The sequence below is a fragment of the Ambystoma mexicanum genome, chromosome 5q (assembly GCF_040938575.1).
Source record: "Ambystoma mexicanum isolate Mex_15411 chromosome 5q, UKY_AmexF1_1, whole genome shotgun sequence".
In the NCBI taxonomy this organism is placed as follows: Eukaryota; Metazoa; Chordata; class Amphibia; order Caudata; family Ambystomatidae; genus Ambystoma; species Ambystoma mexicanum.
The window spans coordinates 597648784-597675416 of NC_090933.1; the positions used below are offsets into that span (position 1 = coordinate 597648784).

Genomic DNA, 26633 nt, shown 5'->3' on the forward strand with positions numbered 1-26633 from the left:
TTACGGGTACCCTTCCAAACCATGAGATTGCCCACATTCCCCACGATTTTAGGTCTATCCTAATAGCTTCTAAAAAATGTGCGATAGTTAGCTTGATATAGATCACTGCAGGAAGGAGTGAGCAAGATTCACAGATATTTCAGTATCCTCTAGCCCACTTGAAGGGGGTCATCTTTTGCTCGTTCTTCAGCTCTTTCTTCCAGGTGTTTGACTCTTTGTGCCAGCTCATCAATATCCTTTAGGAGTTGCGCTTTGGTCTGTGTTTTCCCAAACCTGGGTTTCGAGCACTTCAGTCCTGCCAGCAATGTTGCGAACGTCCTGTCGGAGTAGACCCAAGTCTATGGCCACTGCATCTATTTTGCTCTCCATCGTCATTTGGAGCACTTGTATGACTTCCAGGATCTGTGAGTTGCCTGGTTCTGCCGTCTTTGCAGGAGGCTCCGGGAGCGTTGTTGTGCCGCCCCTGGGGCAGGTGTCGGGCTTCGTGGATCCTCCGGCTGATTAAGTCTCCATAGTGGTCTGCTTCTGTTTGGCCCTCGCCCCCTTTGACATTTCACCACGTGTCAAGGGGTTCTTCAGTTCTTAGTGGCGGTGAAGCGTGCCCCCATGGCGGTGCGCGGCCCATCGACTGCATAATAGTTGGTGGTTTTTGCGAGCGCCGAGTGGAGGAGCCCTCAGGGTCCTGGGTACTTGAAGTAGCTTAATACATTCGTACAGGGGTGAAGTGGAGCGGTTTCGTGGACCTGCAGTGGCCGCTCAGGCTGCCAGGCTCCACTGGTACAGTGAGTTCAGTTTTCCTTTAGCGTATGCTGGGTAGCCGGGTTCTTATGGCGCAGGCAGCTGCTCTGCCAAGGCTTGCCCTTCCCTACGTGTTGGGGCCTGCTGCTCTCGCCAGAATATTGAGGGAGCCCCAGTCCTCTCCAGTGCGCGGGGCCCCATTTGCCTGGTTGCCCTGCTCACCCCGGGGTGTGGGGCGGGCTGTGCCCTACTTAAGCAGTTGTGGGTTGAAATTGTGCTCTCGCCCACACACTGCGTTCTGGGCGGCCGCCTCCTAGGGGATTCTGCGCTATGAGCGCTTCGCCGTGGGCTTTTCACCAACTGGCGCCGAGGCGTTCCTCACCAATATGGGGGCTGGGACAACTGGGGGGGAAGGCAGCCCGGCCCCCGGCGCTCAAGAGCGTGAAGCTCTGCCTGGTTCGCCCCCCCCCGCGCCAGCTCATCGCCTTGCGTGGCACTCCTGTCTGCGGCTTCAGTTACGGCTCTCCAGGATCGGTTCTCCACCTGGTGCCTTCAGTCGCGCAGTGTGCGGGGCTCTTTTTCACTCTGCGCCCTTGCTTCTCCCAGGGTGGACCACGTGCCCGGCCTCAGCGCCTCCACTCCGGGTGAGCTCGCGTCTTCCGGGCGCAGCGCCACCACCCCCTGACACGACCACCTGCTGCTTGGGGGCGGTCTTCATATGAGGGTGCGGGGGCGCCGGGCCGCTGGGAATTGGCCGGCGTCCCGGGCCGCTTCAGTCTTCTCGGCCCATTCAATGCGGTCTCCCTTCGCCGATCAGCACACAGGGCCCCGCCCGCAGCTTTGCTGCCGTGCCTCTGACCTTCGGGGTCTGCTGGGCGACGGGGCCGGCAGGCAGGCAGGTGGGTGCAGCTGCCTATGCGGCATGCTCCATTTTCTCGCAGTACGCTGGCTCTTCGTACCACGGCGCACCCGGTCGAGATGAGGTACGTTGGTCACCAGACTCGGGCTGAAGTCGCACAACGGCTTCACTGACGGATGCAGCAGCCCGTTAGGTTTTGCAACCGCCTATAACCCTATCACAGCATATCGATGGTCACATCTAGCGGAGCCAGCCGAGAATGTCTGTCCTACATGGCGGTTGGGCAGAACCAGAGCTGTGTATTGCTACAGAGCAAGCCCAAATGCACTCCTCAGGGAAAGAAATCCCGATATAAAGGTAAATAGCTCAACTGGATTTTTGGGTACTGGAGTACCGGTTGTATTTAGACACTTGATATTAAAAGGTAAGTAGAAATTTCACATTTAAAGGACATAGCATTTAGAACATCAGTAAACAATGTATATATAAATCAGAGCCTAGATTATAGAGGCAACTCTTGAATTTTTCATCTGTCAAATCCAATGAGTTATTAGAAGCGATAGGATCCACTTTACACAGTGTCCTCTATTGATCCATAGAGAACATATTAGTCGATGTAACATACAATGCACAGAACCTTTATCAGACATAAAAAAATGCCTTATAGCAACTGGCATTGTGTGAAACGGCCACAGATCTAAAAACAAAATGTATCACTTCACACATCTAGAATCAATAGTACAAAACATCAACTTCCAGTGGAAAATGCCCTTTTTTTTTAATGTTCAAGGATGATTATTTGTGTGTCAGCGTAGTTGTAGCAGATGAGGCCATGTCTTTCGATGATGTTAATAAGCTGTGACAGGTAGATGTTGTATAGAAGTGGCAAGAAGGATGATCCTTGTGGGACGCCGCATGATTATTCTTGAGGCCTTGATTTGTAAGGTTTCATCCATATTGTTTCCGTTCTATTCGTTAGAAAGGATAGTGTTATCAAACATGGCACGACTTCTGGTTTCCAACATACAGGTAGCAGAGGGGTGGGACTTCCTATAGAGGCATGTGACTGCTCCTCTACAATTTCTTAAGACCACATTTCCCAGCATTAACAATCAACATGGACCGGTTAACGGGTACTTGCATGTTATTACACAGCAAAGAAACAGCACAGGCAGGCAAACGGTTTTGCATCAGTTGGAACAGGTATGTGTAATAACCTTATTGAACTAGTAGGAAAAGGGAAGTTAAAGACAGGACAGGGAAATATTTTGGAGGTTTTTTTTTTTTTAGGGAAACAAGATACAGAATTGTAATATTTATAGACAAGTTCTGTGATGGGTGATGAGGGAGAAGCACAAGTGTAGAATAATTGGTTTGACTAAGAAAGAAGAAGCCAAGTTACATCTCAAGGTGGAGAGCGAGTCAGGAACCGAAAACATATTTGACAACAGAGACGGAAGGATACAACTGTGTGAGAGAGAGGTGAGGGATATCATCTGGGAAGAGGAACAGACCGTAAAAAGGGAAGGAGACAATATTAACAGTTAAACGGAAATAGTGTGATATGAAGGATAGCAGGAGGCAACAGCTGGGGCAGAGATGTTTTTTGAAAGATAAGTCAGCAGAAGCTACCATAATCAAGAAGTATGGGAGAGCGGGGAGACTTGAGGGAAGACCACCATCTGCAACAAGGACAATTCAAGTATTGAAAGAGGAAAGGACATTACTGAAGAAGGAACCAAGGAAGAGACCAGGACGGAGAGTTGCAAGGGAAATAATACTGGATATTCTAGAGAAGGGGACACTATTTGTGATGGGGAGATTCAAATTCTTAGAAGAGGACACACGGTTTGTGAGGTTGAAATGATTGACGGTTGGACAGAAGTTGGGGATTAAGAGATGAGCAAGATTGAGATGCAGAAAGGAGTTGAAAGCATTGAGAACCTGTGCCCCTCAGTGAGGAGACTGAGTCGGACCCGCGTAGAAAAGACAGGAAGAGGTTGGGGGGGGGGGGGGGGGCATCTTTATATAGGGGAGACTATAAAGACTAATGAGATGTCACAACCACACCGGCGGAGAGCACGGCCAGTGTAAGAGTAGACTGGTCAGGAGCAGGGCCCATGCTGAACACATGAGCAAATGGGTGAAAGAGGAGATCAGGGGCACACTTTCCTACCGAACTCCATAACTGTGCAATCAGTATGCTTAGAGGTGGCAACCTGAGACCCATGCTGGCTTGTAGTCAATGCCAAATTTTCAGAGAACCCCTTTCTCAGCAAGTCTACCCCACCACAGTTTATCAATCTTCAGTAATGAAGTTTTCTTTTTGTCTTCGTTATTTGTAGATTCTTGTTCATGAATATAAATAAAGGCATACATGAAGAAACATGTTGACGTTCCTCATGATTGGGAGAAATATCTCTGGTGGATCTGGAGACAGTTGTGTTTTGTCCTAAAGTGGATGTGAAAGACACTTGCCTGACCAACGTAGGGAGTTTGGAGAAGCAGGTGAGTGGTGACTCAAAGGCTGCCAGGGACGTCAACCGAGTATCCACAAAACATTGTTTATCTAGTCCTTACTGGAGTAGATGTCTGGCATCATGAGGCATCTGTGCACAAGATTAATGGGGAGGGATGCCTTGTTGGTCAACCCATCAAAGTTGAATTTTTTTCACACTATTCTTGATGCTGTTCAAACGAGACAATCTGTGTCCGTGCCATATCTTTGCCTGAAGAATATCAGCAGAATCTATTGATGTCCTCATCCTCCAGGCTAGAGGTGTGCAATGCTTAGCCAAGCAATGGGGCGGCAGTGCCCTTGGTTCATAGAACCAGGGGGCAGGAGCGAGGGATCTGTGATACGATGGGGAGAAGCTGTTGCAAGGGGTTGCAAGAGGGTATGGTGGATATGTGGGTGCCGATATCAGTAAGCGGGTCCTCCCGCATGGGGTCTGGCATGGATTCACATGCTCATGAATATTCCCCATCGTCAGACTGAATACTCAATAAAAGAAATTATTTCACTTAAGAAGTGTATTTCTCCAGCATTGGATTTTTCATGGATTCACATGCTTAGAATACTCCCCGTCGTCAGGCTGGGAACTCTTCCCAGCCTGACGGGGAATATTCTAAGCATGTGAATCCATGAAAGATACCAACGCTGGAGAAATGGAGTTGCAGGTAAGAAACTATTCCCTTCTCCTTTAAACCAATCACTGTCCTCTGGGTCATACTGCCCCCATCCAATGACAGTCCTCCTAAGCCACTACTCTGGCAGCCATCTTCAGATTTTTACCGCACACTTCAGTGTTGAGAGTCCTCGTTTCCTCTCCAAGCTATTTGTACGTTTCTTCGTGGTTTTCGACGAAAAAAAAGTTCTATTTTAGTTTCTAAGGAGACCATGTGCTCTCTTCTCCATCTGCCGACAGCAGGGATTCGTTGTACGTAAATTTGAGCGCCCCTCAAGCTGAAGATCTTCGAAGATTCTAGAAGGCCATCGGGCCTACTTTGCGCCCTCCGACCACGACAGAGGAGAAGGAGGGAAGGTCCCTCTTCAAGCCCTGAACCAAATGCGGGCTTTGGAATATGTTTGTGGATGACTAGCACCTGCAATGCCCCTACAGCCTGCACCCGGACCACAAGGAGGCGAGTACGGAATTTGCCTCGGGTTCTCCAAGAAGATGACAAGGGACAGGCACAGTAGACTGGCGTTGTGGCTCACCGCCAAGGCCTCTTGCAAGTGTGGCAAGCAAGGTCATGCCTCACCCAGGACCGGCCGGTCTGAGGAGCGGTCTTCTAGGTCCTGCGAGAGCACCTCCTCCGTGGCGGCCCAAGATGAGGCCAAGAACCACAAGTCCGAGTCCACCGGGTTCGCTGCGGAAGCGGATCCCAAGGTGGAAAGGGCACGATCGACCTCACCATCCACCTCCATTGCCAGCTGGCAATCGAGCTCGTCCTCGAAAGGAAGTCTTCTACTTGGCTAAACTTCACCGCCGCAGTGACTTTGGCAAAGTCTGCTGGAACGCCAGAAAGGGGGGGAGGGGGAGGGACCGGTTCAGGCCCCAGTTCAAAACCCTCAGGAGGGAGCAAGGAGGCCCCGAAACAGTCCTCCCAGGCTGTGGCCCAAGCCATGGAGGTCTCGTCCATGGACGACGAAGACTAGGAGTCCTTATGGGAGGAGGAAGAGGAAGAGGAGCAGGAGGAGGCCCTCATTTTCCTGTCCTGCCATCTCAGTCAAGGGACATTTTCTAGGATATTCTGTCGAGACTACACACCTTGGTGTCAGAGATCCAATTGAAGATGCCTCCGGCTCCAGTGCCTGTGGTACCCCAGGTCCCTGATCAGCCTCCAACAAAGAGGAAGCGTCAGCCGACATCCCCGTTCCATTCTCCTCTGCCACCTCGTTGGGTCCATTCTCCCCCAGCAGACCCAGACAGGGGGACAGATACGGCCACAACGCCGGATGAGGACTAGGATATCGTTTCAGTGGACGCCGAATCCCCGCATTTGTATGCTCCGGTGGAGACACCTTATGTGGATGAAGTTGGATCGTTCCACGCCATAATCTCAACAGCCTCTTAGCTATTCCAGCTAGTGCCTGAGGAAACTAAGGAGGGCTTTTTGTACCAGAGGCCAAGGCAAGAGAAAGGCGGTCATGGCGGTACCCCTTCTGGACGACGTTTGGGAAGAAGGCCTGGCCTTCATGACAAACCCTTGCATGGCTTAAACCAAACTGGATAGGCTGGAAAAGTATCGGGTACCGGACTCCGCACCCACGTGCCTGAGGTCGCAACCATCGCCGTATTCTGTGGTATTGGTGGTCGGGAGGAAACGGTCGGCCAACCCGTCCTCGTCCTCTTCGGTCCCTCCAGATTGCAGGGGTAAGAGGATGGATGCCATGGGAAGGAAGTTGATTCACACCATGGCAGCCACTGTCAAGGCGGCCAATACACTTGCGATCCTTGCCAAGTACGACAGGGAGTTGTGGTACAAGCTGGGGCCTATTCTGGAGTTCCTCCCGATGATAAGAAGATGGAGGCATTCACTCTCTTCCAGGAAGGGGAGGTAGTGTCTGATCACGCCATCACAGTGGCATTGGACTTCGCTGACACAGGGTTTTGGCAAATGGCAACAGTGTCTGCCTTCTTCCCTGAGGCTGGATGAAGGCCATGAATTTCCGTCAGGAGGTCCAAGCGAAGAAGCTGGACATGCCCTTCGATGGAGATAACCTATTTGGGAAGGTCGTCAATGAGTCCCTCCAAGCCATCAAAGCGGATACCGAGCAGGGCCGTTCCCTGGGCAACCTCCTGCAGCACCGCTCTTCTTTTCACTTCTCCAGGGGAAAGACGATCAGGTCTTCGAAAGGTTTCTTCACGTCATACCGTCAGCCTTCCCGATCCACCACTGGGGAAGCTTCCAGAATCCGTTCCCAGGCATACGGTAGCGGAGGACAGCGTCGCTGTCACCCACAGGGCAGGATGCCGGCGCCGAAGCAAGTCTGAACCGGCTGGGATGTCTGGCCCGACTCGTGCACCCCGCTGGGAGGCGGGCTGACAAGGTTTGTCAGCGAGTGGAGAAAGATCACCACCAACAGATGGGTGCTGGATGCTCTCACCCAAGGACATACACTGGAGTTTCAACGCAGGTGTCCGCGGATCCCTCCGTTTGTCCATCAGGAGCAGCACATACCGCGGCTCCTGAAAGAGATACGGGCCATGCTGCGAAAATGGATGATAGAGCTGGTTCCCCAGCGAATCCAGGGCTCCGAAATGTATTTCAGATACTTTTTGGTCAGAAAGACCACCAGGGGCTGGCAGCCCATTCTAGACCTATAACCTCTGAACAAATACCTCCAGTCCCAGAAATTCAGGAAGGTCACTTTGCAACATGTGCTCAGCCAACTGGGAAGAGGAGACTTCTTGACGTTGCTGGACCTGGAGGACGTCTACTTCCACATCCCCATTCACAAGAAACATCGAAAGTTTCTACGTTTCATGGTGCAGGGATAGCACCACCAGTTAAAGTCCCTCCCTTTCGGCGTGAAGGCCCCCAGCGTGTTCACGAAATGCTTGGCACCAGTGGTGGCCCATCTATGCCTACAGGGCATACACGTATACCCATAAGCTGAAGCACAAAGGGAAATCGAGAAAGGCTGTCTATGGCTATGCGACCGCCTGGCTACTAACTGATCTGGGATTATCTGTCGACTATCCAAGGTCCTGTTTAACACCACGGAATGCGCTGTTCCTAGGTACCATACTCTGCACAATGTCTTGCCTGGCGTCTCCCTCGGAGCAGAGGATACAGCCATTCTGGGGATTGTGCAGCAGCTGTCCACGTCGAAGACTGCCACGGTGCGGCCCATCAAGTCGTTGCTGGGCATGATGTCGCCCTGCATCTACTTCATCTGGCTCTGCAGGTTGCAGCTGCAAACCCTCCAGGAATTCCTGGACGCCTGCTAGATACAGGTGTCCGTAAGCTTCACTGACAAGAAACCGCTCAACAATGAGTTCTGGTGGGCAATAGTATGGCGCATTCGCTCCAACATCGCCCAAGGCACGGGATTACAGAGCCTGCCATACCAGGAGACTGTCACTACAGACGTCTCCCTAGAGGGATGGGGAGCGCACAGCGGTGGCCTGTGGTTGCCAGAGGAGAAGGATCTTCATATCAACATCCTGGAGCTACGGACAGTGTTCTGGGCCCTCAAGTCGTTCCTCCCATCTCTGAAAGGCAAGGCGGTGAGGATCTTCACAAACACCACCACCATGTTTTAAATCAGGGAGCCGGGGGCATTCGATCCACGGTGCTCTTCAAGGAAGCGTAGGACTTGTGGCAATAGGATATCAGACCGAGGAGGTTTCTCTTCACCTGGCGGGAGTCAAGAACACCATTGCAGACTCACTCAGCTGGGAACTGGTCTCCTGCCATGAGTGGGAGCTTCGTCAGGATCAGGCTGACCGCCTGTTCGCAGAGTGGGGCAGGCCACAGATCTGTTTTGCGACAGCGGCAAACTCCAGTGCCAGATGTTTGCCAGCAGTTTCCACCAACCGAGGAGCCTGGGAAACACGTTCTCTTTCCTGTGGGAAGGGCTGTTCCTGTACACGTTCCCACAATCCCTCTCCTGCTATGAGTCATCAACACACTTGGATGGTGTCCGTACAAGATGATACTCATCGCCCCGGCGTGGCTGAGGCAGATTTGGTATCCGAACCTTCCCAGTCTGCCAGCGTCGCCTGCGGTCAAGCTGCCAGTGGTTCCGGATTTTCTCACCAGAGAAAGGGGCGCAATCCTTCATCACGACCCAGGATCACTGAACCTGAGGGCTTGGCTGCTGCAGCCCTAGTGTTTGGTGGGTATGAGTTGCCTTCGGACTGCAGGGAGGTCCTCGCCAGGGCATCATCGACTTTGAAGTGCTACGGTCCCAAGTGGAATCATTTCGCTGCGTGGTGCCGGTCGCAGTAGAGTACCCCTCCTGTGGGTCATGGCCTGCAAGTTCTTCCATACTCTCTATCCAAGGCCGGACTGGCGCACGCCTCTATCAAGGTGCATCTGGCGGCTATCTCCCGCTACACCAGATCTCCAAGAAGTTCTTCACTTTGGTCTCACCATCTCGTCAAGCAGTTCCTCAAAGGACTTTTTCGATCTTTCCCGCCAGTGAAGGCTCATGCCCCGGCATGGGAACTCAATGTGATTCTGACAAGGCTCATGTGGGCCTCCTTCGAGCCTATGCATCAGGCCCCTCTAGTTTCTCTTGTGGGAGGCTGCTTTCCTGGTGGCCATCACCTCTGCCAATAGGGTAGGTGAGATCCAAGCCCTATCTTGCACGCAACCACACCTGACTTTCCACGATTCAAGAGTGGTTCTACGACGCACCCCTCTTTTATGCCGAAGGTTCTATCGGAATTCCACCTCAACGGGCCTTTGGTGTTGCCTGTTCTTTTCCCAAAGCCTTCGTCACCAGCTGAAAGGGCTTTGAACTCGGTGGACGTTGCTTGTGTCCTCAATTTCTATGTGACATGCACAAAGTTTTCGGAAGACTTCACAACTGTTCATGAACTTTGGTCCTGTGAACCATGGGAAGACCTTGTCCAAGGCTTCCCTCTCAAGGTGGCTCTCCGGCTGCATCATGCACAGTAATTGGTTGTTGAACTGACCGCTGCCTGGCTGTCCAAGAGCCCACTTCACCAGAGCGATTGCTGCGACGACGGCATTCCTGTCTGGTGTGCCCCTGCTGGAGATCTGAAGGGCTGCTACGTGGAGGTCCAGTCACACCATCACAAACCTCTACTGCGTCGACGGGGATTCCAGGGAGGAGTCCAGAGTCGGACAAGCAGTGCTCCGCAACCTGTTTGCTTGAGGTGAATCTGTTCCAGCGGTAAGAGTTAATTGCTTCTGTTGATCCTTGCCACCTCTCGTGGCTGTTTAATGTTGTACTGCTGTGCATTTGTTATTCATGAGCATGTGAATCCATGGCAGACCCCATGCTGGAGAAGGAATAAGTTACTTACCTGTAACTATTGTTCTCCACCATGGGTCTTGCATAATTCACTTGCGAACCTGTCTTCTGTCCCCTCTGCGTCTCTTCTTGGTCATAATACCACTTTACGTGCTTACCAAATATGAAGGTGGCTGCCAGAGGAGGGGCTTAGGGAGAGAACTGTCATTGAATTGGGGCAGTATGACCCAGAGGACAGCGATTGGTTTAAAGCACAAATACAGTTTTTAAGTGAAACAGTTTTTTTCATTTACTGAGGATTCCCAGCCTGACGGGGAATATTCATGAGCATGTGAATCCATCCTATACCCATGCTGGAGAACAATAGGTACAGGTAAGTAACTTGTTTGAGGCGCTGTGGTTGAAGCTACTACTGGTGATGTCAAAGGGATAGGCTTCATGAGGCTGGCCATGAAGGGTATTGTGAGAGGGGCAACAGATCAGCTGGGCATGGTTAAGATGAGAAGATGAGGCTACTTGGATGATTTTTAACTGAATGCAGTGGGCGGCAGACCCAGAATTATTGGCAGCACCATTTGAGGGTGCTGGGATGCGACTCTTGGAATGCTGAGGTCATGGTTGTGGGCTCTACAGGCGGGGACTGTTCCACAGCAATGCTTGTTTTTAGCAGATACATTGTTCTTTAAGAGCAAAAATATCTCTTGTAGTTGGCATTGTTGTCCCTAGCTAGGTTGGCGTTAAATAAGCTCAAATGTAAAAGTTGCTTCTGTGTGCATAGGTCAGAGAAAATGGTGTGCAACAAGGAGTACAGAGTTAATGGGCAACTCTGAAGTTACCAGGCTTTATTGAATGCCCCAGAATACCTTCTTCATGTTACTGACATTCCTGGAGTTGAGTTGCTAAACATAAACCTCCTCATCAAAGTACACTTCTTGCAGCCCCAACCATCATCAAGATGGTAGGCAGGTTTGTCTGTCCTCTGAGCTTTCACTAAAACAATGGTGTCGTTCAGTGGTAGTGTTTCACAGTTAATTGTGGAATTCTTGGCGGAGTGGTCATTTCACCATTTTTTGGGCGGAAAAGTGGAGGATTTACCGCCACCATGATGCTGTAGGTAAATCCTCTACTTTTCCTAAAATAATCGGCAGAATTAGGACTCTGTAATTCCGCCAAAACATGTAATTTGGCGTTGTGGGGAAAAGGGAGGTCATACCGTTGCAGCTAAAAAAAACTGGCAGTAACAGAATTACCTCCACGTTTTTACTGCACCGTCAAATTCGAAATGAGTTCCAACGTCTTTAGCACTGGAAAGCGATACGATACAAAAACACCATGTTCATGTCATGTACCTAAAGACTGTTATATGTACCTAAAGACATTTGTAATGAGAATGGTTTTAAGTGGGACCGACTCAACTGATCCATACAGGTTTTTTTAAACACTTAAAATGGCATTAAACATAGAAAATGTAATAGCTTACAATAGGGGAAGGTACAGAAACCCCCCCCCCCCTCCCCCAGGCGATTCCGAATGAGAAACGAATAATAAACTGCACTTCGAGAGAGCAGGGGAGGGGGGAGGGTGGGGTGCACAATTGTGTAGTGCATGTATTAGAAGCTACATACTAGAGGCAAGTGTAAACCCATCTTGGTTATTGGCAGCCATTTTGGAACGTAGGCCCAAGCGCTGTGAAAGCACCAAACATGTTCGCATTAGACTTGTATTATTGACCCAGACATAATCCACACCACGAGTGAGCTTGAGGCTCAGATTCAAGCTTTTCATGGTCTGCAGTTCTTTGCGCCCCAGGAGGAATGTGCTCTGCAAGGCCCGCGAGAATGGGGCACAGCGCCTCTTTGCAGTTACCATCCCACGATAGATACAGATGGTATGGTCCCTCAACCCCAACACCCCCTTTGCATGAGAACTAGAGCCCTCCTATGCTTTGATCCCAAGACCAACACATACCACAGTGCCAGCCAGGCCCAGACCACCGACCGTAAAACTGTAAAACCCCTGGTCGATCAAAGAGATCAGAAAGCATGGCTACCTTGCCTTGACATTTGGGTCACGTGATTTGTGCTGAAAGGTGCCAGGGAGGGATGGAATGGTTGCTGGTGCGTCTGGGAATTAGTGAAATATGCAAGTTAGTATGACCTCGGCTACCCCCCCTCCCCTGGACCCGTGTGTCTGCCAGGTGCACTGTTATAGTGATGGAGTAGCCTTGTTTTCAAAAGTAACTAATTGCTTTATTAGGTTCTGTTTGTATGCGGATGACGAGCGCAGCAGCACCCACGTGCACAGAGATGGAAAAAAAGGCTGGGACCAATGGCGTAGCTTCCCCTATGGAGTGGGACGCCTATGTATAGGGTCCTACCAACCAGCCACATGGGTTCTCGCTGTGTAATGACGTCATTGATGACGACTTGTCCTCTCATAAGGTTCTGTCTATGCAGATTTTGGGCAGAATGTTCTGCGACAGCAAAGTCCTCTGCTGATGCGCTTCTTGTGTGTATGAATAAAACTTGTTACCCTTGCAAGCTGTGATTTGGTCTTTTTTTCCTAGTGGGTTGTATTTATTTAGTTGTTTCTTTTTCTGGTGTGGGCTTACATGGGTGTGCCTTCATTTGGTGACCCCGACGTGATCCCATCAACCCCTGCGCTGACGGAGGCTTCCAGGCTACTTCTCCAAAGGGGCCGCGCCCACCTCCAGCAACCAGTCCCAGACACATCCGTCCCAGAGGTGTGCAGGAGCCGTTTATACAGAATTCCAGACTGCCCTTTGAAGTGGGGAGCAGCTCTGGGGAGAGTGCATGCCATTGTTGGGACCCTGTGACGGAGGAGTTTGGTGAACATGCATATGTGAGTATGCCCTTGCAAGTGATAACAAGCAGGGGAATGGTGTGCACATGTATGTGGAAACCGGAATTGTGTGGATGACGGAAAGCCTGATGTGTTGTGAGATAAAGGAGAATTAATTTTTTTTCACTTTTAATTACACTTTTTTTTTTTTTAGGGGAATGATAAGGAAGGAACATAAAGGTGTGTAGGGAGCCTTCCCGAGTGTGGGGAGATGATGGTACCATTTCTTTTTGTGGCACGGAGGTAAACGAGTAGGAGCTCGCATAATTAGTGGGCTCGGATATAGTAGTGTTTTGTTCGCTTGTTGGTTTAATGTATTGTGATTGGTAAAGGGTTAGAGTGGATCATTGTTGACATGGCAATTTTAAGTATGTTGAATGAGTGTAGTGTGTTAAGTGTGTGTGAAGGGAAAAGGGAGGAAACTTTGGCTGGGGAGGAGGGGACAGAAGGTTTTTTTTTGCTAGTGACCACTGCAATGCGCGCAAGTGTAAGCTTAGGAGACATGAGTGTGTTTTTTGTTAAAACTGGAGTCGGGACTCCTTTAGAATAAATGTACAGTGGGCTGCCATTGTACATGGACAAGATTGACACTACCACCCACTGCTTGTGATATTTTTCAATCATTTATCTATAGTTAGCTTGGTCTAATCCATGCATCCATTTAGTATGAGCCATGTTTAGTAATAAAGTTTGTTTTGATCATAGATCGATATTTGCTGATAGCTATGCAAGAGATTGTTGAGCTTGTCTTATATATCGCACATTCATGATGGACAAAACCCACAATAGTGCTTCGAAACACAGAATTGGGCATATGCTGAGCGCGGAAGGTAAATGTGTTCGCAGCCGAACACAGTGTAGATATTTTCATAACAATCTGTTTCTTGGCAGACTGTGCGAAAATAGCCCTGACTGCTTTTGTTTTTGTTCATGCAGTTACTGTCTTGTGCGAGAGACAGGAATGTTACACGATATGCTTGCTGTTCTTCTTAGAATATTATACGTGACATGTCATCGTGTTAGTACACGATTATGCTATGCCGAAATATGTATTTAGGTTGCCATCAAATGCTTTCTACGCATGTAAATGTAATGCACGCAGATGCCACTATGTATAAAACAGTGGATTTCTTGCGTCCGTGTGGGCTAGCGAGTAGGCCTGTGCGTGATGGATGTTCATGCTAGAGTGTTAGTGCTAAGGGCTTTGTCTGTGTGCGAAATCTCTCTCATTGCCAAAGAGGGGGTCGGATTGCTCATTTGCTAGGGCTCTCATTGCTAATGCTGTCTTTGTCAGTGAGCAACTGACTTTCACTGTTTATGCATAAAAAACTGTTCCTTGTTTTTTACGATTTTTCTGTGTCTGGTGTGATCTTCTTTTGTTTCCATAGTAGATGTACTTCTAGATTCACAAATGGCGTCTGCACGGGGGCCCTCCCAATGTTGATCGAGGATGGTGCTTGGGACTGGAGTACCGGAGGATCCCTGCTTGCCAAGGACTTCTGATCCACTTGTTGGGCACGATCTTCTCCGCCGAGGGTTTGAACCGTGTTGAAGCTGCGATGCTGTTTACATCTTTTTTTTTTTTTTAAATGAAGATCACCAGGCACAGAAACCTAGTTGCGTTTGATGAGAGATGACGTTGACTCTCTTTGGAATTAGATGAGCATGCTCCAAGTTTTTGTTTGAAATAGGTTTGTTTTGAAAAATGTGTGCACATATTTGCCAGGCTAGAGAAAGTTTTGTTTAAAGATGCCTGATGATGATTCCTGAAGTTAGAAACACCTGCACGTGTTGTGAAGATTTTTGTGATGAGAAAAAACCCATAAGGTTAGAAAATAAGATGATGAGTCCGTACCTTTAGTGGACTGAGAGCAACACGGGATAAACGGAGAACTATGTTAGACAACTGGAAGTGGTCCCAGAATCGGTGCACCCAGGAAATGAAGTTACCTAGGGTAGACTGAGTTGTGATAAATACCATGTCACAAGAATGTTCCATTGACGGGACAATGGTTCCAGATTTTGCCTTGTCAGGGCAACAGAATGTTTCTGTAGGATTTGCATGTACACCAGAAATATGCCCTATGTCACAGCTAGTACCCATTACTGTTGGTCCCTTTACAGAGAAATGCCACTTGCAGACCTCACATTGTGGAGAGAACCTATTGGGAGTGAATGTGAGAGAATTGTACAGTGATTCATTGCAGTTCTGATGGTGTATACTTGACAGTATCCTTGCAGAGAAATGCTTCAACACAGTACTTAGCATTGCATTCTAATTTGTTGGGGAAAGGTGAAATTGAGACAATATATGATGGCAATTGTAACCGCACTATTTTGCCAGCTTATAGAAAGGGTGACCATGTTTTGCCGTACCATTTTGCAATTTTTTTGTAGAGGACAAATTGACCATGATTTCTGCACAAGGAGCATACTTTTTGTGATTGATGCATTGACCTTTGCTAGAATGCCACGAGGATACACTGACAGTGCTAGCCTTTATAGTAGAGTGCTTAGCGTACAGGTTGATAGTCTAGAGTTGCTATAATATTGCACATTGTTACTAGTTGCAACAGACTATTGTGAAATATGCCAGAAGGGTACCGTTGGTATACTGAAGGATCTTACAAATGCAGGAGAGAAAGTTTGTTTGAGTACCAGTCTTGTCAACCGGAGGACACCTATGTAGAGTACCTCTTGTTGAAGGAGGGTATGAGAATTGCTCCAGGGAGAATACATGTTGGATCAGCATTGCCATGGGATGTTTACTGTCAGAATGCTTTTGTCACGCTGAACTGTGCTGCAATCTTGGAGATTTCGAATTATGTGAAGAGATTTGTTGCGTTTGTATATGTGAAAGATGGCTGTGCTTTAGCACTGCTAGCCCAGGAACATGATGGGTTAGATGGTCCATGGTGATATTTTTCCTTTGCATTGGGTCCGGTTGGTTATGTGCTACATGAATGTCTTGTAGCTACAGCAGTTGCATCATGCAGAGAAAGTGAAGGCAAGGTGCTTCAGAGTTGACATCAGCCCTAATTATGACACACTTGTCAATTTCTGAACTAGTACACATTGAATTAGAAAGGCCAGACACTGAGGTTCTAGCATTGCTGTCTCAAACAGGCAGGAACCGGTTTAACCTTGTATGAATTGTGAATGGCAGTGTTTATGCAATGCAGTATAATGCAGTGATGAATGACTTTGCCATGTTTGTAAACAGCTTTACGATGTGCAATCCCTGATACTGCGCTTTTCTTTTTGTTTTAAAGATGCATCTTATCCAGACTGGCCTATGCATACAGATTGGCATGACAACTGATCATCTGTGTCAAGCGATGTTGCTGAGTGCAGCTGTTCTGTGGAATGCCGTTGATGCCTCAGAGTGAGAGTATGTTAACTGCTCTGCTAAGAGAAGTACTCGGAAGAACCTGCTGGCTGAATCCCAAGCTGACAGTCTGCCTCGAGAAAATCCCTGTAAATTGAGATGTTTTTCCCTGCTGTGTTTGGAAATGGGAAATTTGATCACAAGTCCGTTATGCAATTTGTTTGCATAGAGGGAGAGAGAATTTGGATCCATGCTAGACATTTGGAATATTTTCCTTTGCCTCTACACCTATGAGAATGGGTAGAAGGGGGGGGGGCTTGGGGTGCAGAATACGTACCCCTGGTACTTTCATTGAGGGAAGAGATATATTGGCCCTTGTTTTGAGCAACATGAGGTTCTGTTGAGATCTGCATTTTCTGAATTGTTCAGAGATCACTCTATGCCAGAGTGCCACGATACAACCATCTGTACCAAGGATAGATGGGGAAAGACCTAATGGAGTGAGGGAGAGCTAGGAAGTACTGCAGCAGTGGGAATTGTGCGGCACTAGCATGAAACCAACTATTTGTGTGCTCTATTACACCCAAAGATGCTTCAAGGAGTTACGGGGGTGGGGGGTAGGGAACAGAAGACTTGAATTGTAGGACGACCTGTGGTGAGATGACACACATGATCATACTTCAATAGCCTATGTCAGTGAGGCTTCCTAATTGACAGTGAAACTATGCCCAAGTTTGGGTTGCGCAGATGTGAACATATGCACAGTTTTGCCACTGAAAGGATTAGGTCCATGGCAGACCATTGGTCCGCTAGAGACATCTGTTATAATTGGTGTGCTAATGACTGTGGAAGAACTTGTGTACTAGAGAATGCACAACATCAGAGACAACTGATGCCCATGTCCATATCACATGTTACACCTGCTATGCAATGCAATGTTATGTTTTCTTTTTGAGTAGACGGGCTTGATTAAATACACATGCTTGATAGTGCATTATGAGCACCAGGATGAGATGTATATCCTGCTATTTGCTATTTACACACATGGCTATGCATCATTTAGAAAAATGTTTTCAGGTTAATAGAATTAAATGCACCAACAGTGTGTCACCATTGCAGTGCTGCAGACATCAGCTTAGGATGCTGCCTATGTATACAATGGTACAGCTTTCCTAGTTTCTATGCTATGTACATGTTTCCATAGATCTGACACACTTACCAGCTATGTATTATGGTCGATTGCCAAAGGTTTGCCTTGTCTTACCAGGACACTACTAATAGTGTCACTATGCTTTTTCAATGGTATGACTCTCCCAGTATCACTATTGCACTATGTTAGAATGTCTTAGTATGCCTGAGTATTTCGCTACAATATTTGCTTGTTTCTTAGCCATGTTTTGACTGACATCTGTCATGTTACTTGCCACACAGTCTAGTATTACTATCCTGAGATGGATTAGAGCATGCTAAAAGGGCCATTTGTCAATCTGCATTTATCTATGGTTTAATTAGCGTGGGCTAATCCATTCATTAATGCATGCATCCATTTAGTATGACCTATGTTTAGTAATATAGTTTGTTTTGATCATAGATCAATATTTGCTGATAGCCATGCGAGAGATGTTTAGCTTGTTTTTGTATGGTGCACATTCAGTGTTTCAAAGCGCTATTGCGGGTTTTGTCCATGAAATAGGCTCATGCTGAGCACGGAAGGCAAATGTGTTTGCAGCCGAACACAGTGTAGATGTTTTCATAACAATCTGTCTCTTGGCAGACTGCGAAAATAGCCTTGACTGCTTTTTGTTTTTGTTCATGCAGTTAGACTGTCTTGTGCGAGAGACAGGAGTGTTACATGATATGCTTGCTATTCTTCTTAGAATATTATACTGGTCATGTCATCATGTTCTAGTACACCATTATGATATGCTGAACTATGTATTTACGTAGACCTAGAATTTACATAGGTTGCCATAGAATGCTTTGTACGCATTTAAATGTAATGCACGCAGATGCCACTATGTATAAAACTGGATTTCTTGCTCGGGCCAGTGTGTATGTGTCGGCTAGCAGGTAGGGCTGTGCATGGTGTATGCTCATGCTAGAGTATTAGTGCAATGTGTTTTGTCAATGTGCTGAAGCGCTCTCATTGCCAGAGAGGGGACGGATTGCTAATTTGCTAGGGCTCTCATTGCTAATTCTATCTTCAGTGAGCAACTGACTTTCACTGTTTATGCATAATAAACTGTTCCTTGTTATTTTTTTGTGTCCGGTGTGATCTTCATTTGTTTCCATAGTAGATGTACTTCTAGATTCACAGTAGAGACATGAGACGGGATGCCCCACTCCGGGCTCCCACAATAAGGGAGTGTTAGAAAACATGAGCACCTTTTTTAGCGGTGAAGAATGAAGGCAAGCAGCTGCAGAAAAGGAGATCTTAGATCTTGGGAAGATGATTGAGGACCCTGACTAGAGAGGGGCGCGGGATACCCATTGAGGGACCACCGTAGTAAAGGGTGGAACCTCAACAGAGCGTAAGGGATTATATCCATTAGCTGCTCGCCCAGCCATGGGATACACCAACCCGATTTATGTGACTACCCCTGCCACAGCTCCGCCACCACGGTATGTTCCCACCCCAATTACTACTTCACCCAAAGACTGTAAAGGGCAGAGGGAGTTGGAGGAGGCGACGGAAGCGGCACAAGTAGCGTTGGCCTGACGGAGGACATCACAGAGTTGAGGGGAGGGTGAAGGAGAGCAGACTGGATGAGTGGAGGGCTGGAGACATCTTGTTTATATTGGACAATATGGCTATAAAGGATTTGCACGTCGAGACGACAGAGGGTGAGGGCGGACAAGCAGGAAGCAGGGATATGGGACGGTTAGGTCCGACAGAGAATAAGACAGAATTAAGGGAAGATGAATGGGGCGCAGTAGACGAGGCTGTGATTGGTGAAGGGGAGGGACAATGGGCACCAGAGATCGCCACAACTAGAGAGCTTGGCCGAGTGGCAGTTGCACAGAAAAAGGGAAGTGTTGGACAGAAGGAAGGGGACGGGCACGTAGATGCCACTGTTACTACACAAAGGTCTGGGGAGGACACATGTGCCAGGGCACAAATGGATACAAATAACTTGATCAAAGCACTCCCGCCCCTTACTGCTGGGGCTGGGAAGTGGATTTACACATTTGAGAAGCATACAGCAGGTGTCCCTTTAGCTGTGTTTTGGGGTTTATGAAAAGTTTGCTAGTGGCAATTGTTGATCAGGCTGGGGACAGATGGGTCAAGGTGGGATATCCGGCAGTGAAATTGGACGACTATGCACACGACTGGGCACTGGTCAACAACCTTAGGACACAAGTGTGGGATGCGCTACGGCGAATATATCCCAACACCCCAGACTTGGTCTATAATACAATACACTATGGGAGAGGATGAGGACCCCGTGCAGTACATTAAACTTCAAGAGATGTGTAGTCTGGAGACCAGTGGGACAGATCAGTTCATTGGCCCCTTAACCCCAACATCCCCTCTGCAGCAGAACTGCAGCCCTCCTATGCTTTGATCCCAAGACCCCCACATACCACGGTGCTAGCCAGGCCCAGACCACCGACCATAAAACTGGAAGACCCCCGATCGATCAAAGAGATCAGAAAGCAAGGCTATGCCTTCACATTTGGGTCACGTGGTTTGTGCTGCAAGATGCCAGGGAGGGTTGAAATTATAGCCTAAAACGAGGGTGGCAGACTTTGGGAGGCTGGTGGTGCATCTAGGAATGAGTTAAGTAGGCGAGTTAGTATGACCTTGGCTCCTCACTCCCCTGGGGTCCGTATCTGTGTCTGCCAAGTGCACCATTATAGTGATAGTTACTTTTGAAAACAAGGCTACTCTAATTGCTTATTTGGTTCTGTTTTTCTGCGGATGACGAGCCCAGCAGCAACCACGTGGAGTGAGATGGACAAAAAGGCTGGGACCAATGGCCTAGCATCCCCTATGGAGTGGGCCACCTATTTACGGATCTGCGTGAAATTAGAGTTGAAAAGTCTGACCACTAAATCTGTTTTTTTTTTCTTTTTTCTCTCGTGGGGGGGGGGGGGGAGTCCCCCCCACCTTAAACCTATACATTTTAATAAACTTTACCCCCCCCCAAATATACAAATAAATGGGGGTCAGACTTTTGGTGGTACAACTTTTCTACTTGAGTAATTTCGTCCTAACCCCTATTTATAGGTTCCTACCACCCAGGTTTTCATTGTATGCAAGAACGTCACCTTGCACTCAAATAAGCTTCTGTCCATGCAGATTTTGGACAGAAAGTTCCGCGACAGCAGGGTCCTTTGCTGATGCACTTCTTTTGTGTATGAATAAAACTTGTTATCCTTGCAAGCAGTGAGCTGGGCCTTTTTCCCTAGCGGTTGTGTTTTTCTTGTGTGAGCGTACAGGGGCATACCTTTATTTATTTGTGGCATGTTCCGGGTCCTGTTGTATAACAAGTTGAGCTCCTTTTAGAGCTCAGTGTCATCAGTTCTAGTCAAATCTTGGCTAAATGTATTTTCCGACGGGAACCAACAATCCAGGCACACTTAACATGCTCTCCCTCAGTTTTAAGCACTGTGCAGGCCAATGATAGGTCATCAGAAGTTATACCATAAAAATACCTTAATTTGATGTGTTAAAAGTGCAACCATGCTATAGCACAGGTTAATCTTGAAGGCTTTTATTCATACTGCCCAGAACGCTCCCCTGATGGTAGTCCTCAGCACTCCTCACTTGATTTTTTGTGTTTTTGTTTTATTGGTTTCGCTAGTAGGTATGCTAAGTCCTTAATTTTGCTGACATGTTTGGCTTTTATAGGTATCGGGTAAACCTCCTAACAGACCAGCCTTGGGGGATCCCCCATCCAGGGTAATCTCTGCTTTTGCCCATGTTTGGGCTACTTCTCCCCAGAATCTGCCAATCTCTGTGCATGCCCAGAACATGTGTACCAGGTCTGCGTTCACCTCATCACACTTTGGGCATGTCTGAACGTTTGCTCGATTGAACTTGGCTATTTTGTTCGGGGTCAAATATGCTCTGTGGGTAATATACAGCTGAATCTGTTGTAATTGCGCATTTCTCTACACCTTTTTGTGGTACCTCATTGATCTGTTCCACATCTCATCTGACATTGGCTCCCTTAGTTCTGCCTCCCACTTCTGTCTCGTCTGTCCCAATTCTTCCCCCAAACCCAGACATTAATATCTCATATATATGTGAGACTATAACCTCATCTGGCTGTAGGGACCATTCAGTATCTGGCCACCTCCGCCTGAGGTTCTTCCCATGTCTGGAATACGTGATGCGCTGACTCCTGTGTCAACCATCAGTCCTACAACTCTTTGGGCCTCCTCTTTTAATATGTCTCCCACCGTTGCTACCCCCATGGGTTCCCACCATTTCCTCACACTCCGCCTATCGTGTTTGTCTACCCCTTCCAGCACCACTAGTGATGTGTGGAATACAGGGTTGCACCTGGGGAGCACGATGTGACACAGGGCCTGTCGAGTGAGGGGTGATGCAACAGTAGATTCTTGCTGGTCGTGCATGAATCGGGCAACCATATCACTTCGTTCAAGAAGTACGGAGTGCATTCAGTACGTAGCAACCTTGGCTCAGATGTCTGGCCATCTGATAGCCATTTGGCCACACATTGCAGCTGACTAGCTATAAAATATACCTTAAAATTGGGCCACTTTATTCCTCCATGCTTGTATGGATTCTGGAGTTTCCGCAGTGCCACTCTACACCTTGTATTGTGATATATGAAGCACCCACATATACTATGCAATTTGCTGAAAAACTTATTAGGTATCTCAAACTGGAGATTTGCGAAGTAATGTAGAAGTCTCGGCAGCACCACCATCTTCAATAAGGCTGCGCGCACCAGCATGGTCCATGGTAGTCTAGACCAAAATGCCATACAGTTCTCATTCTTGTTACCGCCTCGACTATGTTGTGTTCTAACCTAGGGTCATGGTATATATCTACCCCTAGGTATCTAAACATCACTACTTCCCACTTAATCGGTAGCACCGGCAACCTGTGTACAGGCTTCCCTACATACACTCCCAGGGGCTACAGACTAGACTTCTGGGGGTTTATGGTTATTCCCAGCACTGCCACATCGTTCCATCACATCCCCAGGACAAATTGTAAATTCTCTTCTGGTTGCTCTAGGTGTAAGAGCATATCATTTCCCAGCCTGACGGGGAATATTCTAAGCATGTGAATCCATGAAAGATACCAACGCTGGAGAAATGGAGTTGCAGGTAAGAAACTATTCCCTTCTCCTTTAAACCAATCACTGTCCTCTGGGTCATACTGCCCCCATCCAATGACAGTCCTCCTAAGCCACTACTCTGGCAGCCATCTTCAGATTTTTACCGCACACTTCAGTGTTGAGAGTCCTCGTTTCCTCTCCAAGCTATTTGTACGTTTCTTCGTGGTTTTCGACGAAAAAAAAGTTCTATTTTAGTTTCTAAGGAGACCATGTGCTCTCTTCTCCATCTGCCGACAGCAGGGATTCGTTGTACGTAAATTTGAGCGCCCCTCAAGCTGAAGATCTTCGAAGATTCTAGAAGGCCATCGGGCCTACTTTGCGCCCTCCGACCACGACAGAGGAGAAGGAGGGAAGGTCCCTCTTCAAGCCCTGAACCAAATGCGGGCTTTGGAATATGTTTGTGGATGACTAGCACCTGCAATGCCCCTACAGCCTGCACCCGGACCACAAGGAGGCGAGTACGGAATTTGCCTCGGGTTCTCCAAGAAGATGACAAGGGACAGGCACAGTAGACTGGCGTTGTGGCTCACCGCCAAGGCCTCTTGCAAGTGTGGCAAGCAAGGTCATGCCTCACCCAGGACCGGCCGGTCTGAGGAGCGGTCTTCTAGGTCCTGCGAGAGCACCTCCTCCGTGGCGGCCCAAGATGAGGCCAAGAACCACAAGTCCGAGTCCACCGGGTTCGCTGCGGAAGCGGATCCCAAGGTGGAAAGGGCACGATCGACCTCACCATCCACCTCCATTGCCAGCTGGCAATCGAGCTCGTCCTCGAAAGGAAGTCTTCTACTTGGCTAAACTTCACCGCCGCAGTGACTTTGGCAAAGTCTGCTGGAACGCCAGAAAGGGGGGGAGGGGGAGGGACCGGTTCAGGCCCCAGTTCAAAACCCTCAGGAGGGAGCAAGGAGGCCCCGAAACAGTCCTCCCAGGCTGTGGCCCAAGCCATGGAGGTCTCGTCCATGGACGACGAAGACTAGGAGTCCTTATGGGAGGAGGAAGAGGAAGAGGAGCAGGAGGAGGCCCTCATTTTCCTGTCCTGCCATCTCAGTCAAGGGACATTTTCTAGGATATTCTGTCGAGACTACACACCTTGGTGTCAGAGATCCAATTGAAGATGCCTCCGGCTCCAGTGCCTGTGGTACCCCAGGTCCCTGATCAGCCTCCAACAAAGAGGAAGCGTCAGCCGACATCCCCGTTCCATTCTCCTCTGCCACCTCGTTGGGTCCATTCTCCCCCAGCAGACCCAGACAGGGGGACAGATACGGCCACAACGCCGGATGAGGACTAGGATATCGTTTCAGTGGACGCCGAATCCCCGCATTTGTATGCTCCGGTGGAGACACCTTATGTGGATGAAGTTGGATCGTTCCACGCCATAATCTCAACAGCCTCTTAGCTATTCCAGCTAGTGCCTGAGGAAACTAAGGAGGGCTTTTTGTACCAGAGGCCAAGGCAAGAGAAAGGCGGTCATGGCGGTACCCCTTCTGGACGACGTTTGGGAAGAAGGCCTGGCCTTCATGACAAACCCTTGCATGGCTTAAACCAAACTGGATAGGCTGGAAAAGTATCGGGTACCGGACTCCGCACCCACGTGCCTGAGGTCGCAACCATCGCCGTATTCTGTGGTATTGGTGGTCGGGAGGAAACGGTCGGCCAACCCGTCCTCGTCCTCTTCGGTCCCTCCAGATTGCAGGGGTAAGAGGATGGATGCCATGGGAAGGAAGTTGATTCACACCATGGCAGCCACTGTCAAGGCGGCCAATACACTTGCGATCCTTGCCAAGTACGACAGGGAGTTGTGGTACAAGCTGGGGCCTATTCTGGAGTTCCTCCCGATGATAAGAAGATGGAGGCATTCACTCTCTTCCAGGAAGGGGAGGTAGTGTCTGATCACGCCATCACAGTGGCATTGGACTTCGCTGACACAGGGTTTTGGCAAATGGCAACAGTGTCTGCCTTCTTCCCTGAGGCTGGATGAAGGCCATGAATTTCCGTCAGGAGGTCCAAGCGAAGAAGCTGGACATGCCCTTCGATGGAGATAACCTATTTGGGAAGGTCGTCAATGAGTCCCTCCAAGCCATCAAAGCGGATACCGAGCAGGGCCGTTCCCTGGGCAACCTCCTGCAGCACCGCTCTTCTTTTCACTTCTCCAGGGGAAAGACGATCAGGTCTTCGAAAGGTTTCTTCACGTCATACCGTCAGCCTTCCCGATCCACCACTGGGGAAGCTTCCAGAATCCGTTCCCAGGCATACGGTAGCGGAGGACAGCGTCGCTGTCACCCACAGGGCAGGATGCCGGCGCCGAAGCAAGTCTGAACCGGCTGGGATGTCTGGCCCGACTCGTGCACCCCGCTGGGAGGCGGGCTGACAAGGTTTGTCAGCGAGTGGAGAAAGATCACCACCAACAGATGGGTGCTGGATGCTCTCACCCAAGGACATACACTGGAGTTTCAACGCAGGTGTCCGCGGATCCCTCCGTTTGTCCATCAGGAGCAGCACATACCGCGGCTCCTGAAAGAGATACGGGCCATGCTGCGAAAATGGATGATAGAGCTGGTTCCCCAGCGAATCCAGGGCTCCGAAATGTATTTCAGATACTTTTTGGTCAGAAAGACCACCAGGGGCTGGCAGCCCATTCTAGACCTATAACCTCTGAACAAATACCTCCAGTCCCAGAAATTCAGGAAGGTCACTTTGCAACATGTGCTCAGCCAACTGGGAAGAGGAGACTTCTTGACGTTGCTGGACCTGGAGGACGTCTACTTCCACATCCCCATTCACAAGAAACATCGAAAGTTTCTACGTTTCATGGTGCAGGGATAGCACCACCAGTTAAAGTCCCTCCCTTTCGGCGTGAAGGCCCCCAGCGTGTTCACGAAATGCTTGGCACCAGTGGTGGCCCATCTATGCCTACAGGGCATACACGTATACCCATAAGCTGAAGCACAAAGGGAAATCGAGAAAGGCTGTCTATGGCTATGCGACCGCCTGGCTACTAACTGATCTGGGATTATCTGTCGACTATCCAAGGTCCTGTTTAACACCACGGAATGCGCTGTTCCTAGGTACCATACTCTGCACAATGTCTTGCCTGGCGTCTCCCTCGGAGCAGAGGATACAGCCATTCTGGGGATTGTGCAGCAGCTGTCCACGTCGAAGACTGCCACGGTGCGGCCCATCAAGTCGTTGCTGGGCATGATGTCGCCCTGCATCTACTTCATCTGGCTCTGCAGGTTGCAGCTGCAAACCCTCCAGGAATTCCTGGACGCCTGCTAGATACAGGTGTCCGTAAGCTTCACTGACAAGAAACCGCTCAACAATGAGTTCTGGTGGGCAATAGTATGGCGCATTCGCTCCAACATCGCCCAAGGCACGGGATTACAGAGCCTGCCATACCAGGAGACTGTCACTACAGACGTCTCCCTAGAGGGATGGGGAGCGCACAGCGGTGGCCTGTGGTTGCCAGAGGAGAAGGATCTTCATATCAACATCCTGGAGCTACGGACAGTGTTCTGGGCCCTCAAGTCGTTCCTCCCATCTCTGAAAGGCAAGGCGGTGAGGATCTTCACAAACACCACCACCATGTTTTAAATCAGGGAGCCGGGGGCATTCGATCCACGGTGCTCTTCAAGGAAGCGTAGGACTTGTGGCAATAGGATATCAGACCGAGGAGGTTTCTCTTCACCTGGCGGGAGTCAAGAACACCATTGCAGACTCACTCAGCTGGGAACTGGTCTCCTGCCATGAGTGGGAGCTTCGTCAGGATCAGGCTGACCGCCTGTTCGCAGAGTGGGGCAGGCCACAGATCTGTTTTGCGACAGCGGCAAACTCCAGTGCCAGATGTTTGCCAGCAGTTTCCACCAACCGAGGAGCCTGGGAAACACGTTCTCTTTCCTGTGGGAAGGGCTGTTCCTGTACACGTTCCCACAATCCCTCTCCTGCTATGAGTCATCAACACACTTGGATGGTGTCCGTACAAGATGATACTCATCGCCCCGGCGTGGCTGAGGCAGATTTGGTATCCGAACCTTCCCAGTCTGCCAGCGTCGCCTGCGGTCAAGCTGCCAGTGGTTC

General features: G+C 49.1%; 1 protein-coding gene and 1 long non-coding RNA gene across 4 annotated transcripts in view; both read left to right on the forward strand.

Annotated features, from left to right (window-relative positions):
• The window catches only part of CHCHD7 (coiled-coil-helix-coiled-coil-helix domain containing 7), a 330766-nt gene that overhangs the window by 95805 nt on the left and 208328 nt on the right, over positions 1–26633 (forward strand). The gene's annotated exons all lie outside the window — the stretch shown is intronic.
• LOC138497538 (uncharacterized) lies at positions 10304–18500 on the forward strand. Its single transcript, XR_011278609.1, has 2 exons — positions 10304–12917; positions 16190–18500. It is a non-coding gene; the product is annotated as an uncharacterized lncRNA (long non-coding RNA).